This window comes from Miniopterus natalensis, chromosome 9 (genome assembly GCF_054644295.1).
Source record: "Miniopterus natalensis isolate mMinNat1 chromosome 9, mMinNat1.hap1, whole genome shotgun sequence".
NCBI lineage: Eukaryota > Metazoa > Chordata > Mammalia > Chiroptera > Miniopteridae > Miniopterus > Miniopterus natalensis.
Window position 1 is genome coordinate 82,898,856 of NC_142089.1, and position 12,796 is coordinate 82,911,651.

The following is a 12,796-nucleotide window of genomic DNA, read 5'->3' on the forward strand; positions in this document are numbered from 1 at the left end:
CATTTGCAAGACACTGATGTAGCAAGTATACCAGGCCCAGCTTGGCAGTCAAGAGAAATCACCCTGGACTATGCTTTTGGAGGGACAGCGGTGATCATGCATCCGCTGCTGGGAGACTGCGCTCCTGCTTCAGGCCATTATGAGAAAAGGCAGTTTTGCTGCATAAGGAGGGTCAGAATGTCTGATCCCGATGACAGAGTCTGGGGTTGTCTCCACATCCTCCTCCAGACCGTCCCGAAGATCCATAAGATTCCATCTGGGAAAACATTAGGAGTTCTTGGGAAAGCAAGAAGGAAGAGGGTTATTAGTAGAAATAAAAATAGGGTTGAACAAGTTCCTGAAAGCGGGGCTCTCAAATGGGTAGACCACAGTCTGCAGAAGGCAGCTTCAAAAAACCAGCTGGAAGCTATGTGTAGAGAAGTAAGATGAGGCGTTCCTCAGGAAAGAAGACAGCTTGTCCACAGCAGAAGAACCTGGAACCCACCCTCCCAGGCAGATGTGGGGGGTCGCTCTGCAGAGAAACCTCTTCCCGATCCATGAGGAAGGAACAAGCGGAAGACTCCTGGAGGCAGAGATGGTGGCAAAGCCAGCGGAGCCCTCAGTCACCTCCAGAGGAAAGGGCCCGGCTGACTCCACTGCTAGAAAGCGAGGATGCCTTTAAGAAGAGAATGGAAGTTAGAGTGAAGATTCCTGAAGAATTAAACCATGGCTTGTTGAGGACTGGGGCTGAGTTACCAGGCAGAAGCAGCTGTTTCAACTTCCTGCTAAGAAAAATGTAGGTGAAATCGTGGCGGGAATGAAAGCATACTTCAACGTGATGCTGGGCTCTCTGCTCTGCAGATTTGAGAGGCCCCAGTGGGCCGAAATGTCCCAGGATTACAGAGCACCTCGCCTGCTGAGATGATCTGTAAGCTCGGAGCAGTGTTGGCCTACATGCTTCTTGATGAGAGGAGCCTCACATTATTGTTGGGCTATTGACATGATTTCATAAAACACCTGGCAAAGAGCGATGGGTCTGTTCACTGCCAGTGGTTACAAAGGGGCTTTGGCTGAGCACCACCCAGAGCCCCGTGAGGGTATTCTGGGCACTCACTGTTGCATCTTGTATCTGTAAACACTCTTTTTGGTCTTAGTCTTTTTCTAGTATAATTGATGTCTTTCAAGATCATTAAAGAATAACATGGCTTATATTTCAGTTTTTCCATTTTGTTTTAAACAAAAAATAAAAGGAGTGCAAGCTCCTTTTCTCAAAGTTGCCACCAGTGTTGCAGTAATGAGACAAAGAAGAAACATTCAGTAGGACATTTCCTTGCCTGGTTGACAACATTGTTGAATGCTGGGGGTTCTGTCCCTTTGACACTACACAATTTTCTAATTATGTGTTAATGCTGCATGACAAAAATGTCCTGATTCCTGGTGCCAGAGGTTCAACTTAATGTATATTCCTGAAAACCCATGCATTTGTGCTCTTTTTAAATGGTGCTTGAGGTAAAACAGCGCACCCTCTGCAAGTCCATCTGTGTTGTTCCATAGATATCTATCTTTGCTCAAATTGTTCAAGGATGGTGGTTTGTCTCATGGTTTTTGTATTTGAGTCTAATGCATGTTCTAACATGATAGAGACAATGCATTATTGTGTAGCCATGGTTTTCTGGAGAAGTCGATATTTTAGTAACTATATTTCAGATCTTAAATAAATTTTGCTCCTAAATTTCAAAGCAAAAAAAGAAAAAGGAGGAAAAATCATGCTAGGTGTCTCTGGCCGCAGCTCACACTTCCTACCTGCTGCCCCTGCTCACAGTGCCACTTCAGCCAGTGGGTAAGGAGTCCCCAGAAATTCACCTGGGAGCTCAGTCCCAAAGTTATTTGGAATGAGAATTGTTTCCTTAGTGGGCACATAACTTTTAACTCTGAAAAGGTATAGAATTAAGTGTAAAAATGATAAAGGTAAGTTAAGCCTACTTTCCCCCCTCACCTGAGGACATGCTTATTGATTTTTTAGAAAGAGAGAAGGGAGAGAGAGAGAAAGAGAGAGAGAGAGACATTGATCGGTCATCTATTTTTGATATATTGGTATATTGGGGTTAAAAATAATTTGTGGATATTTGTCACTTTTCTTATTGTTACATTTTTGTTTTATTAACCCTCACCCAAGGATTTTTTTCCATTGATTTTTTTAGAGAGAGAGAGTAAGGGAGGGAAGGAGAGGAGAGAGAGGGAGAAAACACACACACTGATTTGAGAGAGTCACATTGATTGGTTGCCTCCTGCATGCGCCCTGACTAGAGCAGGGATCGAACCTGCAAGGGAGATACGTGCCCTGGACTGGACTCAAACCTGCAGCCCTTCAGCGAGCAGGCCGACGCTCTGGCTACTGAGGGACATTGGCCAGGGAGGCCCTATTGTTATGTTTAAGAGGATTTTGTGTGCTGAGGTGTCAGGTCAAACTTGTAATTTTAATTTGAAATGTGCTATTAAATAGCTGACTTAGATAATGATAATGATAATGATAATGATAATGATTTTATGTTGACATTTTAAGAGAATGTAAAATTCATCATATGTCCAGGTTTTGTTTGTTAACTTTCCAGAAGAAAGTGTTTAGGAAGATGTGTTTGTTAATCAATCAAGGAAGTCAAATGATTACATTTACAAATGCTGTTTAAATGTTATTTACTTTTGTTAATAGGACTGAAGGTTAATCAAAGGCCCTTATAAAAGTTATTAAATGTTACTAGATTGTTAAAAATAAGATTTTCAGGTTGATTGCCATTGACAAGTGGCACGGGAGGACACTGCCATCGTGTTAACGGAACATTTAAAATATTCACCAATTTTTGTTACATATTAGAGTATTTTCTGTGAGGTGCTTTGGCAAGGAGGACATCATTTCAGCCAGAATGATGGGCACATGGTCACGAGAGCAGTGAGGGAATAGTTCCGACTCAAGGGACACCACCGTTTGGCCTGTGAACTTGGCCACTCAGCTAACCTGTCTGAGCCTCAGGTTTTTCATCAGTAAAATGGCACAACAGCAATTTCATCATGCATCCAGCTGCAAGGACTGAATGAAATGATGTGGGTAAGAACCCCCTTGCCAAGTGCCTGCCATAGCAGGCGCCCGATGACGTGTTTGCTATTGTTACCTTGTTCGAAGGACCACAATAACAAGTGTAATATTCTTTTATGTCGCTTTTTTCTTGGAAATGTATGTTGCAAGACAAAATTCCAGAGCGACCCTTGTTAGAATGAAGTAAATATATCGCTTGTCAGCTCCAAACCCTCGAAGTCAGAGGAAGAGCCGAGGCTAGGGACATGGCTCTCAGGTCCCTCCACGGCTGCCCCCACCGCCTGTCTGACCTCACAACCCACCTCTGCCCCCGTCCCATCTGAGCTGCTCCTGGGGCCGGGCTGGCCACTTCTCTACAGGCCTTTGTGATTATTGTTTCCTCTGCCTGGAAGCTTTTCCTTTAGTGACAAATGTCACCTGAGGCTCCTCTTTAAATTGCAAACAACCATATCCAATCTGCGTGTCCCACTCCCCTGCTTTCTTTTTCTCTAAATCCCTTGTCATTTAATATAACGCCCATTTCACCACTCATCTGCTATTCATGTTCCTTCACTGGACTCTAAGTGGGGGCAGGAATTTATCAATTTTATTTGCTACTATGCTTCTAACAGCTGAGACAGCACCTGACACCTGGGAAAAGCAAAGGATGTGAAGCAGAGTGGGCTGGGGCTCAGTGATGTACATTTCATCCCAATTCTGTTTTGTGACCTTGTACAAATCACGTGACCTTCCTGAGTCTTCATTTCCTCCCCCACAGGGGCCTGGGAATCACCAGCTGGCCACTCACAGGATTGCCATGGGACGGACTGAGGGTAAAGGCACGTGTACTGACTGTGAGGCTGGGCAGAAACCAGTCGGTGACCACTAGAGGGCCACTCACACCCACAGCTTTAAATGGTTTCAGATTGGGATGGCTCCCCGTGCCCTCCCAGGAACGAGTCTGCTGCATCAAGCATCACACACATCTCCAACACACGAAGTGTTCACCCCCGCATGACATGGGGAGGATGGTCCACTATATTTTCTCAAAACTGGTGAAAACTGGGGTAGACCGGAGATTCTGGGGATCTGTCAGGAGGCCAGACTAACATCTCTGGGATCGGTTTCATCGTTCTGTGAAATTCCTGGACAATGCTCTCATGGCGGGTATTGAAAAACTGCATGAAAGAAAGAAATTCCTTTTTGAAAAAAAGTGCATTGCCTCTGATAACAGATAATTCTTCAAGTGTACCTTGTGTTCAAAAGAATGGTGTAAAAGTGTAAGAGGCAGTGAGAGATTCTCCTCACTGTTGACAATGAGTTGTTCAGTCTGCATTTAAATGAACTTTCCCTCATGAAGTTCAGAGTCCATGGATCTTTCTCTTCTACATTGAAGCTCTTGAGCAGTAAAAGCCCAGGTAGGCTTTCAGGGACCAGGTTAGTGTGAGAGGTCACCTTGGCAGCTCTACTGAATAATAACACGGTCCCACCAGCTGAGGCCACCCTTCACTCTTATCACCACCCCAAACACCTGTGCTTGAGTTCACTTAGGGGCTAGGTTCCATGTGGGGTGGAATAGCAGTTGTGCCTTCTACAGGTACACCAGACTTCAGTATCAAAAGTGGCTGCCCCCAAGGTGTCCCAGGTTCCCAGGTAAATAAGGCAGCATGTGAGTGTCTAAAATGTATCGAGCCAATTATAGAATGGTGCACTAAACCAGGTGCAGAAAGTGTAAGTTGCCATTCTAAATTGTTTTGCAGCAATTTAAAAATGACAAATTTTTCATTGCTAGGATCTAAGAACAAGACGAGGTCCCCTTGTGGAAAGACATGTAGGTACTCACAGTATTGTGCCCACCTTGAACATCTCTTCCTAAGGAGAACGTCTGCAAATTCACATCACCACCATCATCTGACTCATTGCATTGTGAGCATACATTTGACAACATCCTTTGAACTTTTTCAAAGTAATAATAACTTAAAAGCTACTAACTCTGATTCCCTTGCTGGGGTCTAGCAGATGCCATGTGCTTGGTCACTCTCCAGGGAGCCTGCCGTATGACACCTTTGTCTCCTCAGAAGACTTTCTCCTCAGTTTGGGATTCCCAGTTGTTCGGGAGGGAGGGACAGTTCTTTTGCTCATGCAGCCCCTCCCCCACTTCAATGTCACACCATTAATTTTCATGCAAGAAACATTCTGTACTAAATACCATGTAGGCACTGCTGATACCCAAATACACAGGAACAACCTCTGGCTTTGAGACGCTGTCCCATGAGGAGTCAGCAGGCATACATCTAAGTGATAAGTGCTATTGTTAACGAACTCAAGGGGTTTGCCACTTGGGTACTCTATTCAAGAATGAGACAAGACATGGTTGTCACAGCAAATAAAGGAGACAGGGGATCCACATCCAAAGCTCTGTCTCCCAGAAGAGAAGCTTAGCCCTGGTTACTCACTTGGTCAGTTACACGTTGATTTCTTCTTTGCAGTTGGCTGGACTTATCCTTGTGTTCCCGTCCTATCAGCTGCACCTGCAAAACACTGTGTTACAGTTTAACATTTAGCAAGACAGCATTTAATAAGAACCTTCCACACCTTGAGACCCATGTCTTATCTATCACTGTGACTGTGTACAATGATCGACAAGTTCAAAAAGTTGGGGAAGGAAAAAGAGAAGTCTATGGCCGCTGTCAACAACTCCAGTGTCCACCTCACTCATGCCCCTCTCCCAACTCCTCAGAATTCCAGCTGGAGCCGCAGCTGTGGCCATGTGGACAGCCTGTCCTCACGGGCTCTCTGAGCTCTCCGGTGAGGCTGGCCTGGGCGTAGACACATTGCTTTTCCTCTTTGTTCATCCACAGCAAGCTTGGAATTTTCTAGTAAATATTTACTAGGCAACTGAAGGAAAAAACAAAAGCCAAAAAAGAAACACAGGGCATATAAAGACTAGCTTGCTTGAAGAAGGAGCCTTATCCAATGGGACAGGCACCAAGCTATAGCCCAGGCTGGCGTGGCAAAAGCAGCTGCTCAGAGCACAGGGTCCTTTGGCTCCTTCACCTCACACGTGTCTCCAGGGGTGCAAGGCCAAGCTGAGGCAGATTGGGCTCATGCCACTCCCAGGCCTGCTGGTATCTGCAGCACACTCTAGAACCTGCTTCCTAAACTCTGCACTGGGATGGGCTCATGGCACCCACTTCCCCAACTCCCACTGCAGCCCCTGAAAAATGAAGCTCTCTTCCTCCTCCTCTTCCAGTGCCTCCTTTTTTTGATTAATGAACTTTTTTTTTAAAAATTATCTTTATTGTTGAAAGTATTACAGGTGTCCCATTTTCCCCCATTGATCCCCTTCACCTTCCACCCCCTCCCCAGGCCCCTCCCACCCCCTCCCCATTATTGTCTGTGTCCATGGGTTATGCATATATGCATGTAACTTCTTTGGTTAATCTCTTCCCACCCTCCACTCCCCTTCCATCTTCCCTCTGAAATATGATCATCTGTTACATGTGTCAATGTCTCTGGGTCTACTTTGTTTGTCAGATTCTTTTGTTCATTAGCTTCTTCTGAAAGAAGACTCTTCAACATTTCATGTAGTACTGATCGAATGGTGATGAACTCCTGTAGCTTTTTCTTATCTGTGAAGCTCTTTATCTGACCTTCAGTTCTAAATGATAGCTGTGCTGGGTAGAGTCGTCTTGGTCGTAGGTTCTTGCTTTTCATCACTTTGAATATTTCTTGCCACTCCCTTCTGGTCTGCAAAGTTTCTGTTGAGAAATCAGCTGACAGTTGTATGGGTGCTCCCTTGCAGGAAACTAATTGCTTTTCTCTTGCTGCTTTCAAGATTCTCTCTTTGTCTTTAACCTTTGGCATTTTAATTATGATGTGTCTTGCTATGGGCCTCCTTGGGTTCCCCTTGTTTGAGACCCTCTGTGCTTCCTGGACTTGTCAGTCTATTTCTTTCCCTAGGTAGGGGAAGTTTTCTGTCATTATTTTTTCAAATAGGTTTTCAATTTCTTGCTCTCCTTCTTCTTCTTCTGTTATCCCTATAATGAGAATGTTGGGTCACTTGAAGTTGTCCCAGAGACTCTTTACACTATCTTCGTATTTCTGGCTTCTTTTTTCTTTTTGCTCTTCTGGTTGGGTGTTTTTTGTTTCTTCATGTTCCAAATTGTTGATTTGATTCTCAGCGTCCTCCGCTCTACTGTTGATTCCCTGTAAATTATTCTTCATTTCAGTTCATGTAGCCTTCATTTCTGATTGATACTTTATTATATCATCCATGATCTCACTAGATTCCTTAATAGTCTTACTAATATCCTTGAGCATCGCTATAACCATTATTCTGAACTCTGTATCTGTTAGCTTGCTTGGCTCCATTTCATTTAGTTCTTTTTCTGGAGATTTCTTCTGTTCTTTCCTCTGTGACATGTTTCTTTGCCTCCACATTTTGGCTACTTCCAGGTGTTTGTTTCTATGTATTAGGTAGAGCTGCTATGTCTCCTGGAATTTGTAGAGTGGCCTTATGTAGTACGTGTCCTGTAGGGCCCAGTGGCTCAACCTTCCCAGTCACCTGAGCTGGCCCTTCTGAGTGCTCTCTTGTAGGGGCTGTGTGCACTGTCCTGTTGTAGTTGAACCTGGTTGCTGTTGGTGTCACTGGGAGGAATTGACTCCCCAGACAATCAACTGTGGGAACCAACTGCAGCTACATCCAAAGAGCTGCTGTGCTGGAGACACCCTGGGGCAGCATTTACTTCAGTGGAGCTTTGATGTTCACCAAGTGCACCCCTTGAGTGTGTCACTTGTGGATGTGGTGGGGTTGTAATCCAGCATGGTCGAAGCTGAAGACCAGGTGGATTGCACTGTCTCTGGGGCCTCCTGGGAAGTGCAAAGTCCGCTCTGCCAGTGCTTTGCCCAGGGTCACCCAGCATAAGCTACCCAGCAATCCTTAGATGGATGCTACTTGTGCTGGGCTTTGAGGTGCCCAGGAGAGGCCAAGCTATGAGCCAGTGCAGGCTGCCACTAATGCCAGGCCTGGGGCCACTTATCAAGCCACATGGTGCACACTGCTGCTTGTTTAAGAGATTTTAGGAAAGTCTTAAGCATGAGGCTCAAGAGGCCACTTGCATAGAAAAGCCACTGGAGATGGCTTGAATGAGCCTGCAAATACAGAGGGGAGCGATCCCTGGGAATCACCAGGGCAGGGTGAAAGGTATGAGTCAGGTTGATGGAGATTCAGAACAGCTGTCTGCCAGCCAGCTCTATGGGAGGAGGGCTCATCAAAGGAGCAATGGCCTCTGCCAGCTCTTCTGCCTGGGGGAAAGCTACCCCTCCACCTCTTTCCCTGATTCCAGGCAAGTTAGTTCTTCCTTGAATGTCCCAGGTACTGCTGTTACCTACACACCATCTTGTTGTCTGTCCTGATTAATGAAACTTTGAGTTATATCTGAGCTTGGCAAAGATTTATTTTGGTTACTTTGGGACAGCATGTTTTCTAATTTAGTGCATGTCTCAATCTCACCTTGAGGAAAAAGTCAAAATGCCTTCCTTTTAGGTAGAATTAATTGGAACAAGTAAGTTTATTCTGGGAAAACTGGAAATTCCGTGATGCTGAATTTGAGAAGTTGATCTTGAGACTGCATTCACTTAGTAAACACACAGGACTGAACCCAGAGGTGAGGTGGTGCTCTTGCTGCCCTGAGTGTTCAGCAGCCAGCAAATGGGTTCCCAGCCCTGGTTTTGGACAAGGCCTGAGTCTAACGTCCAGCCCACGCTGAGCTGTGGTCTCTTCTCTACGCAATGGCACTGACTGTACAGGCTGAGGCACCAGTAAAGAGCTTAGGGCAGTGACTGGGACATACTAGGTTCTCAGTAAGTGGTAATTCATAATTACTGCTGCTGCTAGCCGGGAACCTACTAGCTTCCAGGCATGTGACAGGTTCTCATTTATACCTCAGGACAGTCCTATGGAGCAGACTAAAACACTCTGCTTTTAGGGGTTTGGAAAAAATGAATGTTCATGAGGATACATTTCTAGGTAGCAGAGCAGGACCTCACACACTAGTCTGTGAATTGCGAGTCTTTGTTAAGTGAACTTTTTCTTTTTTTGAGGCAAAAGGCAGGTAGAGAAAAGTATTCAAAGCATAAATGTCCAGATCAATGAATCACCACAAAGTAAACACTGTGTAACTGATAGTAGGGAGGGCATGTAATAAGAATAGGGCCACACCTTACTAACTATAGATAAAAGGTTTCTTACGGACTCTGGGAAACTGGGGGATGAAACAAAGCTGTGAAAAGATAAGGTGCCTCGGTTGGTCCATTACTCAGAAAAGAAAGACATTTTGAGAACAGATCAGGGACTGGACATACTTTGATTTGGTTGCTGTGCCTCGACCCTGACCTCCTCCGGGAGTTTGCCTCAGGTATGCTGACTATTCTCTGGTCCCAGGACGGGGCTGAGCTGTTTGTAACATCACAGAAGATCAGCCACCTGGTTACTGGATTCTGAGCTCCTGAAGGCCGGTCTGCAGACCCTCCTCCCCTTTCCCTGTTACACTTGCAGCTCCCAGCTGCACGAGTTATCTTCTCCTCACTGGTATATAATTAACCAACTGGCAAGGGGAGATCAGAGTAGAATGTCCAGGGTGACCAACTGCTGTCCCATTTTGCTGGTAATAATGGAATAAATGCTCAGATATGACTCAACCTGGTCTCTGCTTAATTTGGCTCAAGTAGTGACAGGCAGCCTTGGACCCCTTGTGTCTAGTTTCATAACCAGCAGGAGGAGGTCAAGAACTGGAGTGTCCCCTGTACCCAGAGAGCCCTCTGTCCCCCTGCAGAAACAGCAGGTGCCTCCAAGGGAGAAGCGGCCCCAAACCAGGCTCACCTTCTTGGGTTTCCTTCTCTCGGTGCTTCAATGCCCCTTAGTTCTCTGAAGTCCTGAACATATATTTTATCTTGCTTCTTTTTAGGAGGGTTGGTCCAAATTACCTAGCTGCCATTACCAGAAACCCAAAACCCAGGCGACCACAGTGTTCCCAACTAGTTCAGAGAAGAAGCCACCTCTGCCAACAGCTTCCAGCCTCCAGAACTGTAAGTGAGTAAATTCTGTTGTTTAAACCTCCCAGTCTGTGGGACTTTGTTATGGCAGCTCCAGCAGACTAATGCAGAGGGTACCACAACATCATGTTTTATTATGACGATTGTGACTACATGTTGGGGAAATGAAGCAACTGAAATTACCTGGCAAGAGAATAAAGTTTTGCAAAACTCAAATTCCTGCACCAGCTAAGTGAAAACTCACCTGGGCTCCTGGCGAATATTACAGACTCCAGCTCCCACACAAAAATGATGAAGCTGGAACAGCAGAGGCAAGGCCCAGACCCTGCATTTAGAGCAGGCGCTTAGCTCACTCTCTCTGGCGAGAAGCTGGAACATTGTTTCAGGAGAGCTGAGTGTGCAACGTCTGGGTCCAAACCCTGAAGGTTTTTATCCCCTTTGGACCTGTGATCCCAGGAAAACACACGTCACTCTCTGCTTCATCTGTGTGGACAATAAAAACAAAATTATTATGCAAAATGGCCAGAAAAAGTCCTTCAAAAACCCCTGTAGGTGTACGTAAGCATGCCTCAGAAGCTTCTGGATGCTGGATGCTGTGGAAGGGAAGCACTTCATGGCTCTGGCCCCAATCTGTATCAGCTGTTGCTATACCAGGGCTCCCTACAAGATCTGGTTTGAAAATAGGTGTTTTGTTTTTCATGCACTTTTTTGGTAAGTGATCATCTTTAGTTTACTAAAATAAATCCACATTATTAGTGCCAAGCAGATGAAAATGTCTCTGGTCGGGCAAAGTTGTAGAGTGGTCTCCCCACCCTCACATATTCTTTTACCAAACACACCTGGTCTCAGGACACTTTCTGTTCTGTTCTGTCTAAATTCAAATGTCCATATTGCCTGTTTGAGAGGAATTTGCATTTTAAGTCTAATCTTTCACTGTGGAGTGAAATGATAAGAACCAATATTTTCTAACAAAAGATAACACTCTAAGCCTTTTTCCCAGGATCAAAACCATTTCCAACAAGAAAATTCTCAACAGTAAAAGCCTAAGCAAACATAGGCAGGTGTTTTCCTCTGTGGCATTGTCCTACCTGGTCAGTTTACAACCCCTTTCCTTCTAGAGGCTGAAAAACACAAATTCTCCATTTCTTAGTCTCTCTTGCAGTTGGGGCTTGGGTTGTTTGTGGGGTGAGGTGAGGCATGTGCCATACAGTTTTACTCAATGAGATAAAGTGGAAATCCCCAGAGAGGCTGCAGCTTCCAAAATAAAAAACTATTTTCTCCTGGCACCTTTCCATTCTTCCTGTCTGAAATAAAATAGGAAGGGTAGCAGCTGTCTTGTGACCAAGAGGTGAGAAGTGTGGAGAGGAAATCCAGTGACCTAAGAAGAGTGGTGAAGAAAGTGCAGAATGAGGCTGGGTCCTTGAGACCTCGAAGCACCTGCCCGAGTTCTCGGCTGCCCACCTCAGACCCGTCTTGAAACACATGGACCTTGTCTGTTTTAGCCAGTCCTGGGAGGGCTTCTGTTATCTGTAGTTGCATACTTTCCTAACCAATAAACAGTAGTGGGCATTTTTCATCTTTGTTGATCTCACTTCTTGCATGTGCCATAAATCAGAGATAAGGGCAGTGCAGGTGACACTGAGTCTCACTACCCACCAAGCCCTGTTCTATTCTGTGCAGTTGTTTACTCAGTTAATCCTCATAACACCTCTAACAAGTACTTTTCTTAATCTCAGTTACAGAGAAGGAAACCAAGGCACAGAGAGTTTAAGCAACTTGTCTAAAGTCACACAGTTGGTCAGCGGTAGAGCCAGGTTTGGGCCCAGGCAGACAGCTTTGGACTCTCAATCATATGCTCTCTGTTAACCAGAGTCAGATAATCTTTTCTAATCCACTGCGCAACTCTCAAAATTAGTCAGTTTCTGGGGTACAATTTTCAAGCATCAGGGCTTCCAGGCCCCAAAATTCCTACTGCCTGTAGAACCAGTGATGTTCTACCTCGGGTCCTCAGCCAGCTGGGCTGCTTGGTGATGGGAGCTAGTCAGGAGCAGGACAGAGGGTCTCTGACAGGCTCCAGGGCCCGCCTCATTCAGGTTTTCTTCAGAGTCCTGCCTGCGCTTCTCACAATGGGCCTTGTACAAACACCATTTATTTTTTAACTAGAAAGACCCAGCAGTTTGAAGAGGAAGTGCCTGACTTGTTTTCTTGGCTTGCTTTATTCCATAGCCCACATGAAGGCCAAAACTCTGTGTCTGGTTATTTTATTTGTGTCCTACTACAGTTTAATTTATGGTTGCAAAGCTATATGCCTATAATTGGACTTTTACACATTCTTTTTGTGTATGTTATCTGAAAAGAAAGTAAAATATCAATTGCCTGCTTCATACTTTATGAAATTATTAAGCAGCTCTTCTTCTTCTTCTTTTTAATCCCCACCCAAGAATATATTTTTTCCATTGCTTTTCAGAGAGAGTGGAAGGGACACAGAGAGAGACAGAAACATTGATGTAAGAGAGACACATCGATTGGCTGCCTCCTGCACACACCCCGGCCAGGGCCAGGGATTGAGCCTGCAACTGAGGTACCGTGGCCGACTCTCTAACCATGGAGCCAAACCCACCAGGGCTAAGCGGTTCTTTTTTTTTTTTTTAAATATATCTTTATTGATCTCAAAGAGAGGGAGGGAGAGTG

The 12,796-nt window shown here is 45.2% G+C and overlaps 1 pseudogene; it reads left to right on the forward strand.

Annotated features, from left to right (window-relative positions):
- The first annotated feature begins 318 nt into the window (after positions 1 to 318).
- LOC148092527 (mortality factor 4-like protein 2) lies at positions 319 to 1,053 on the forward strand (annotated as a pseudogene).
- Positions 1,054 to 12,796: the final 11,743 nt, after the last annotated feature.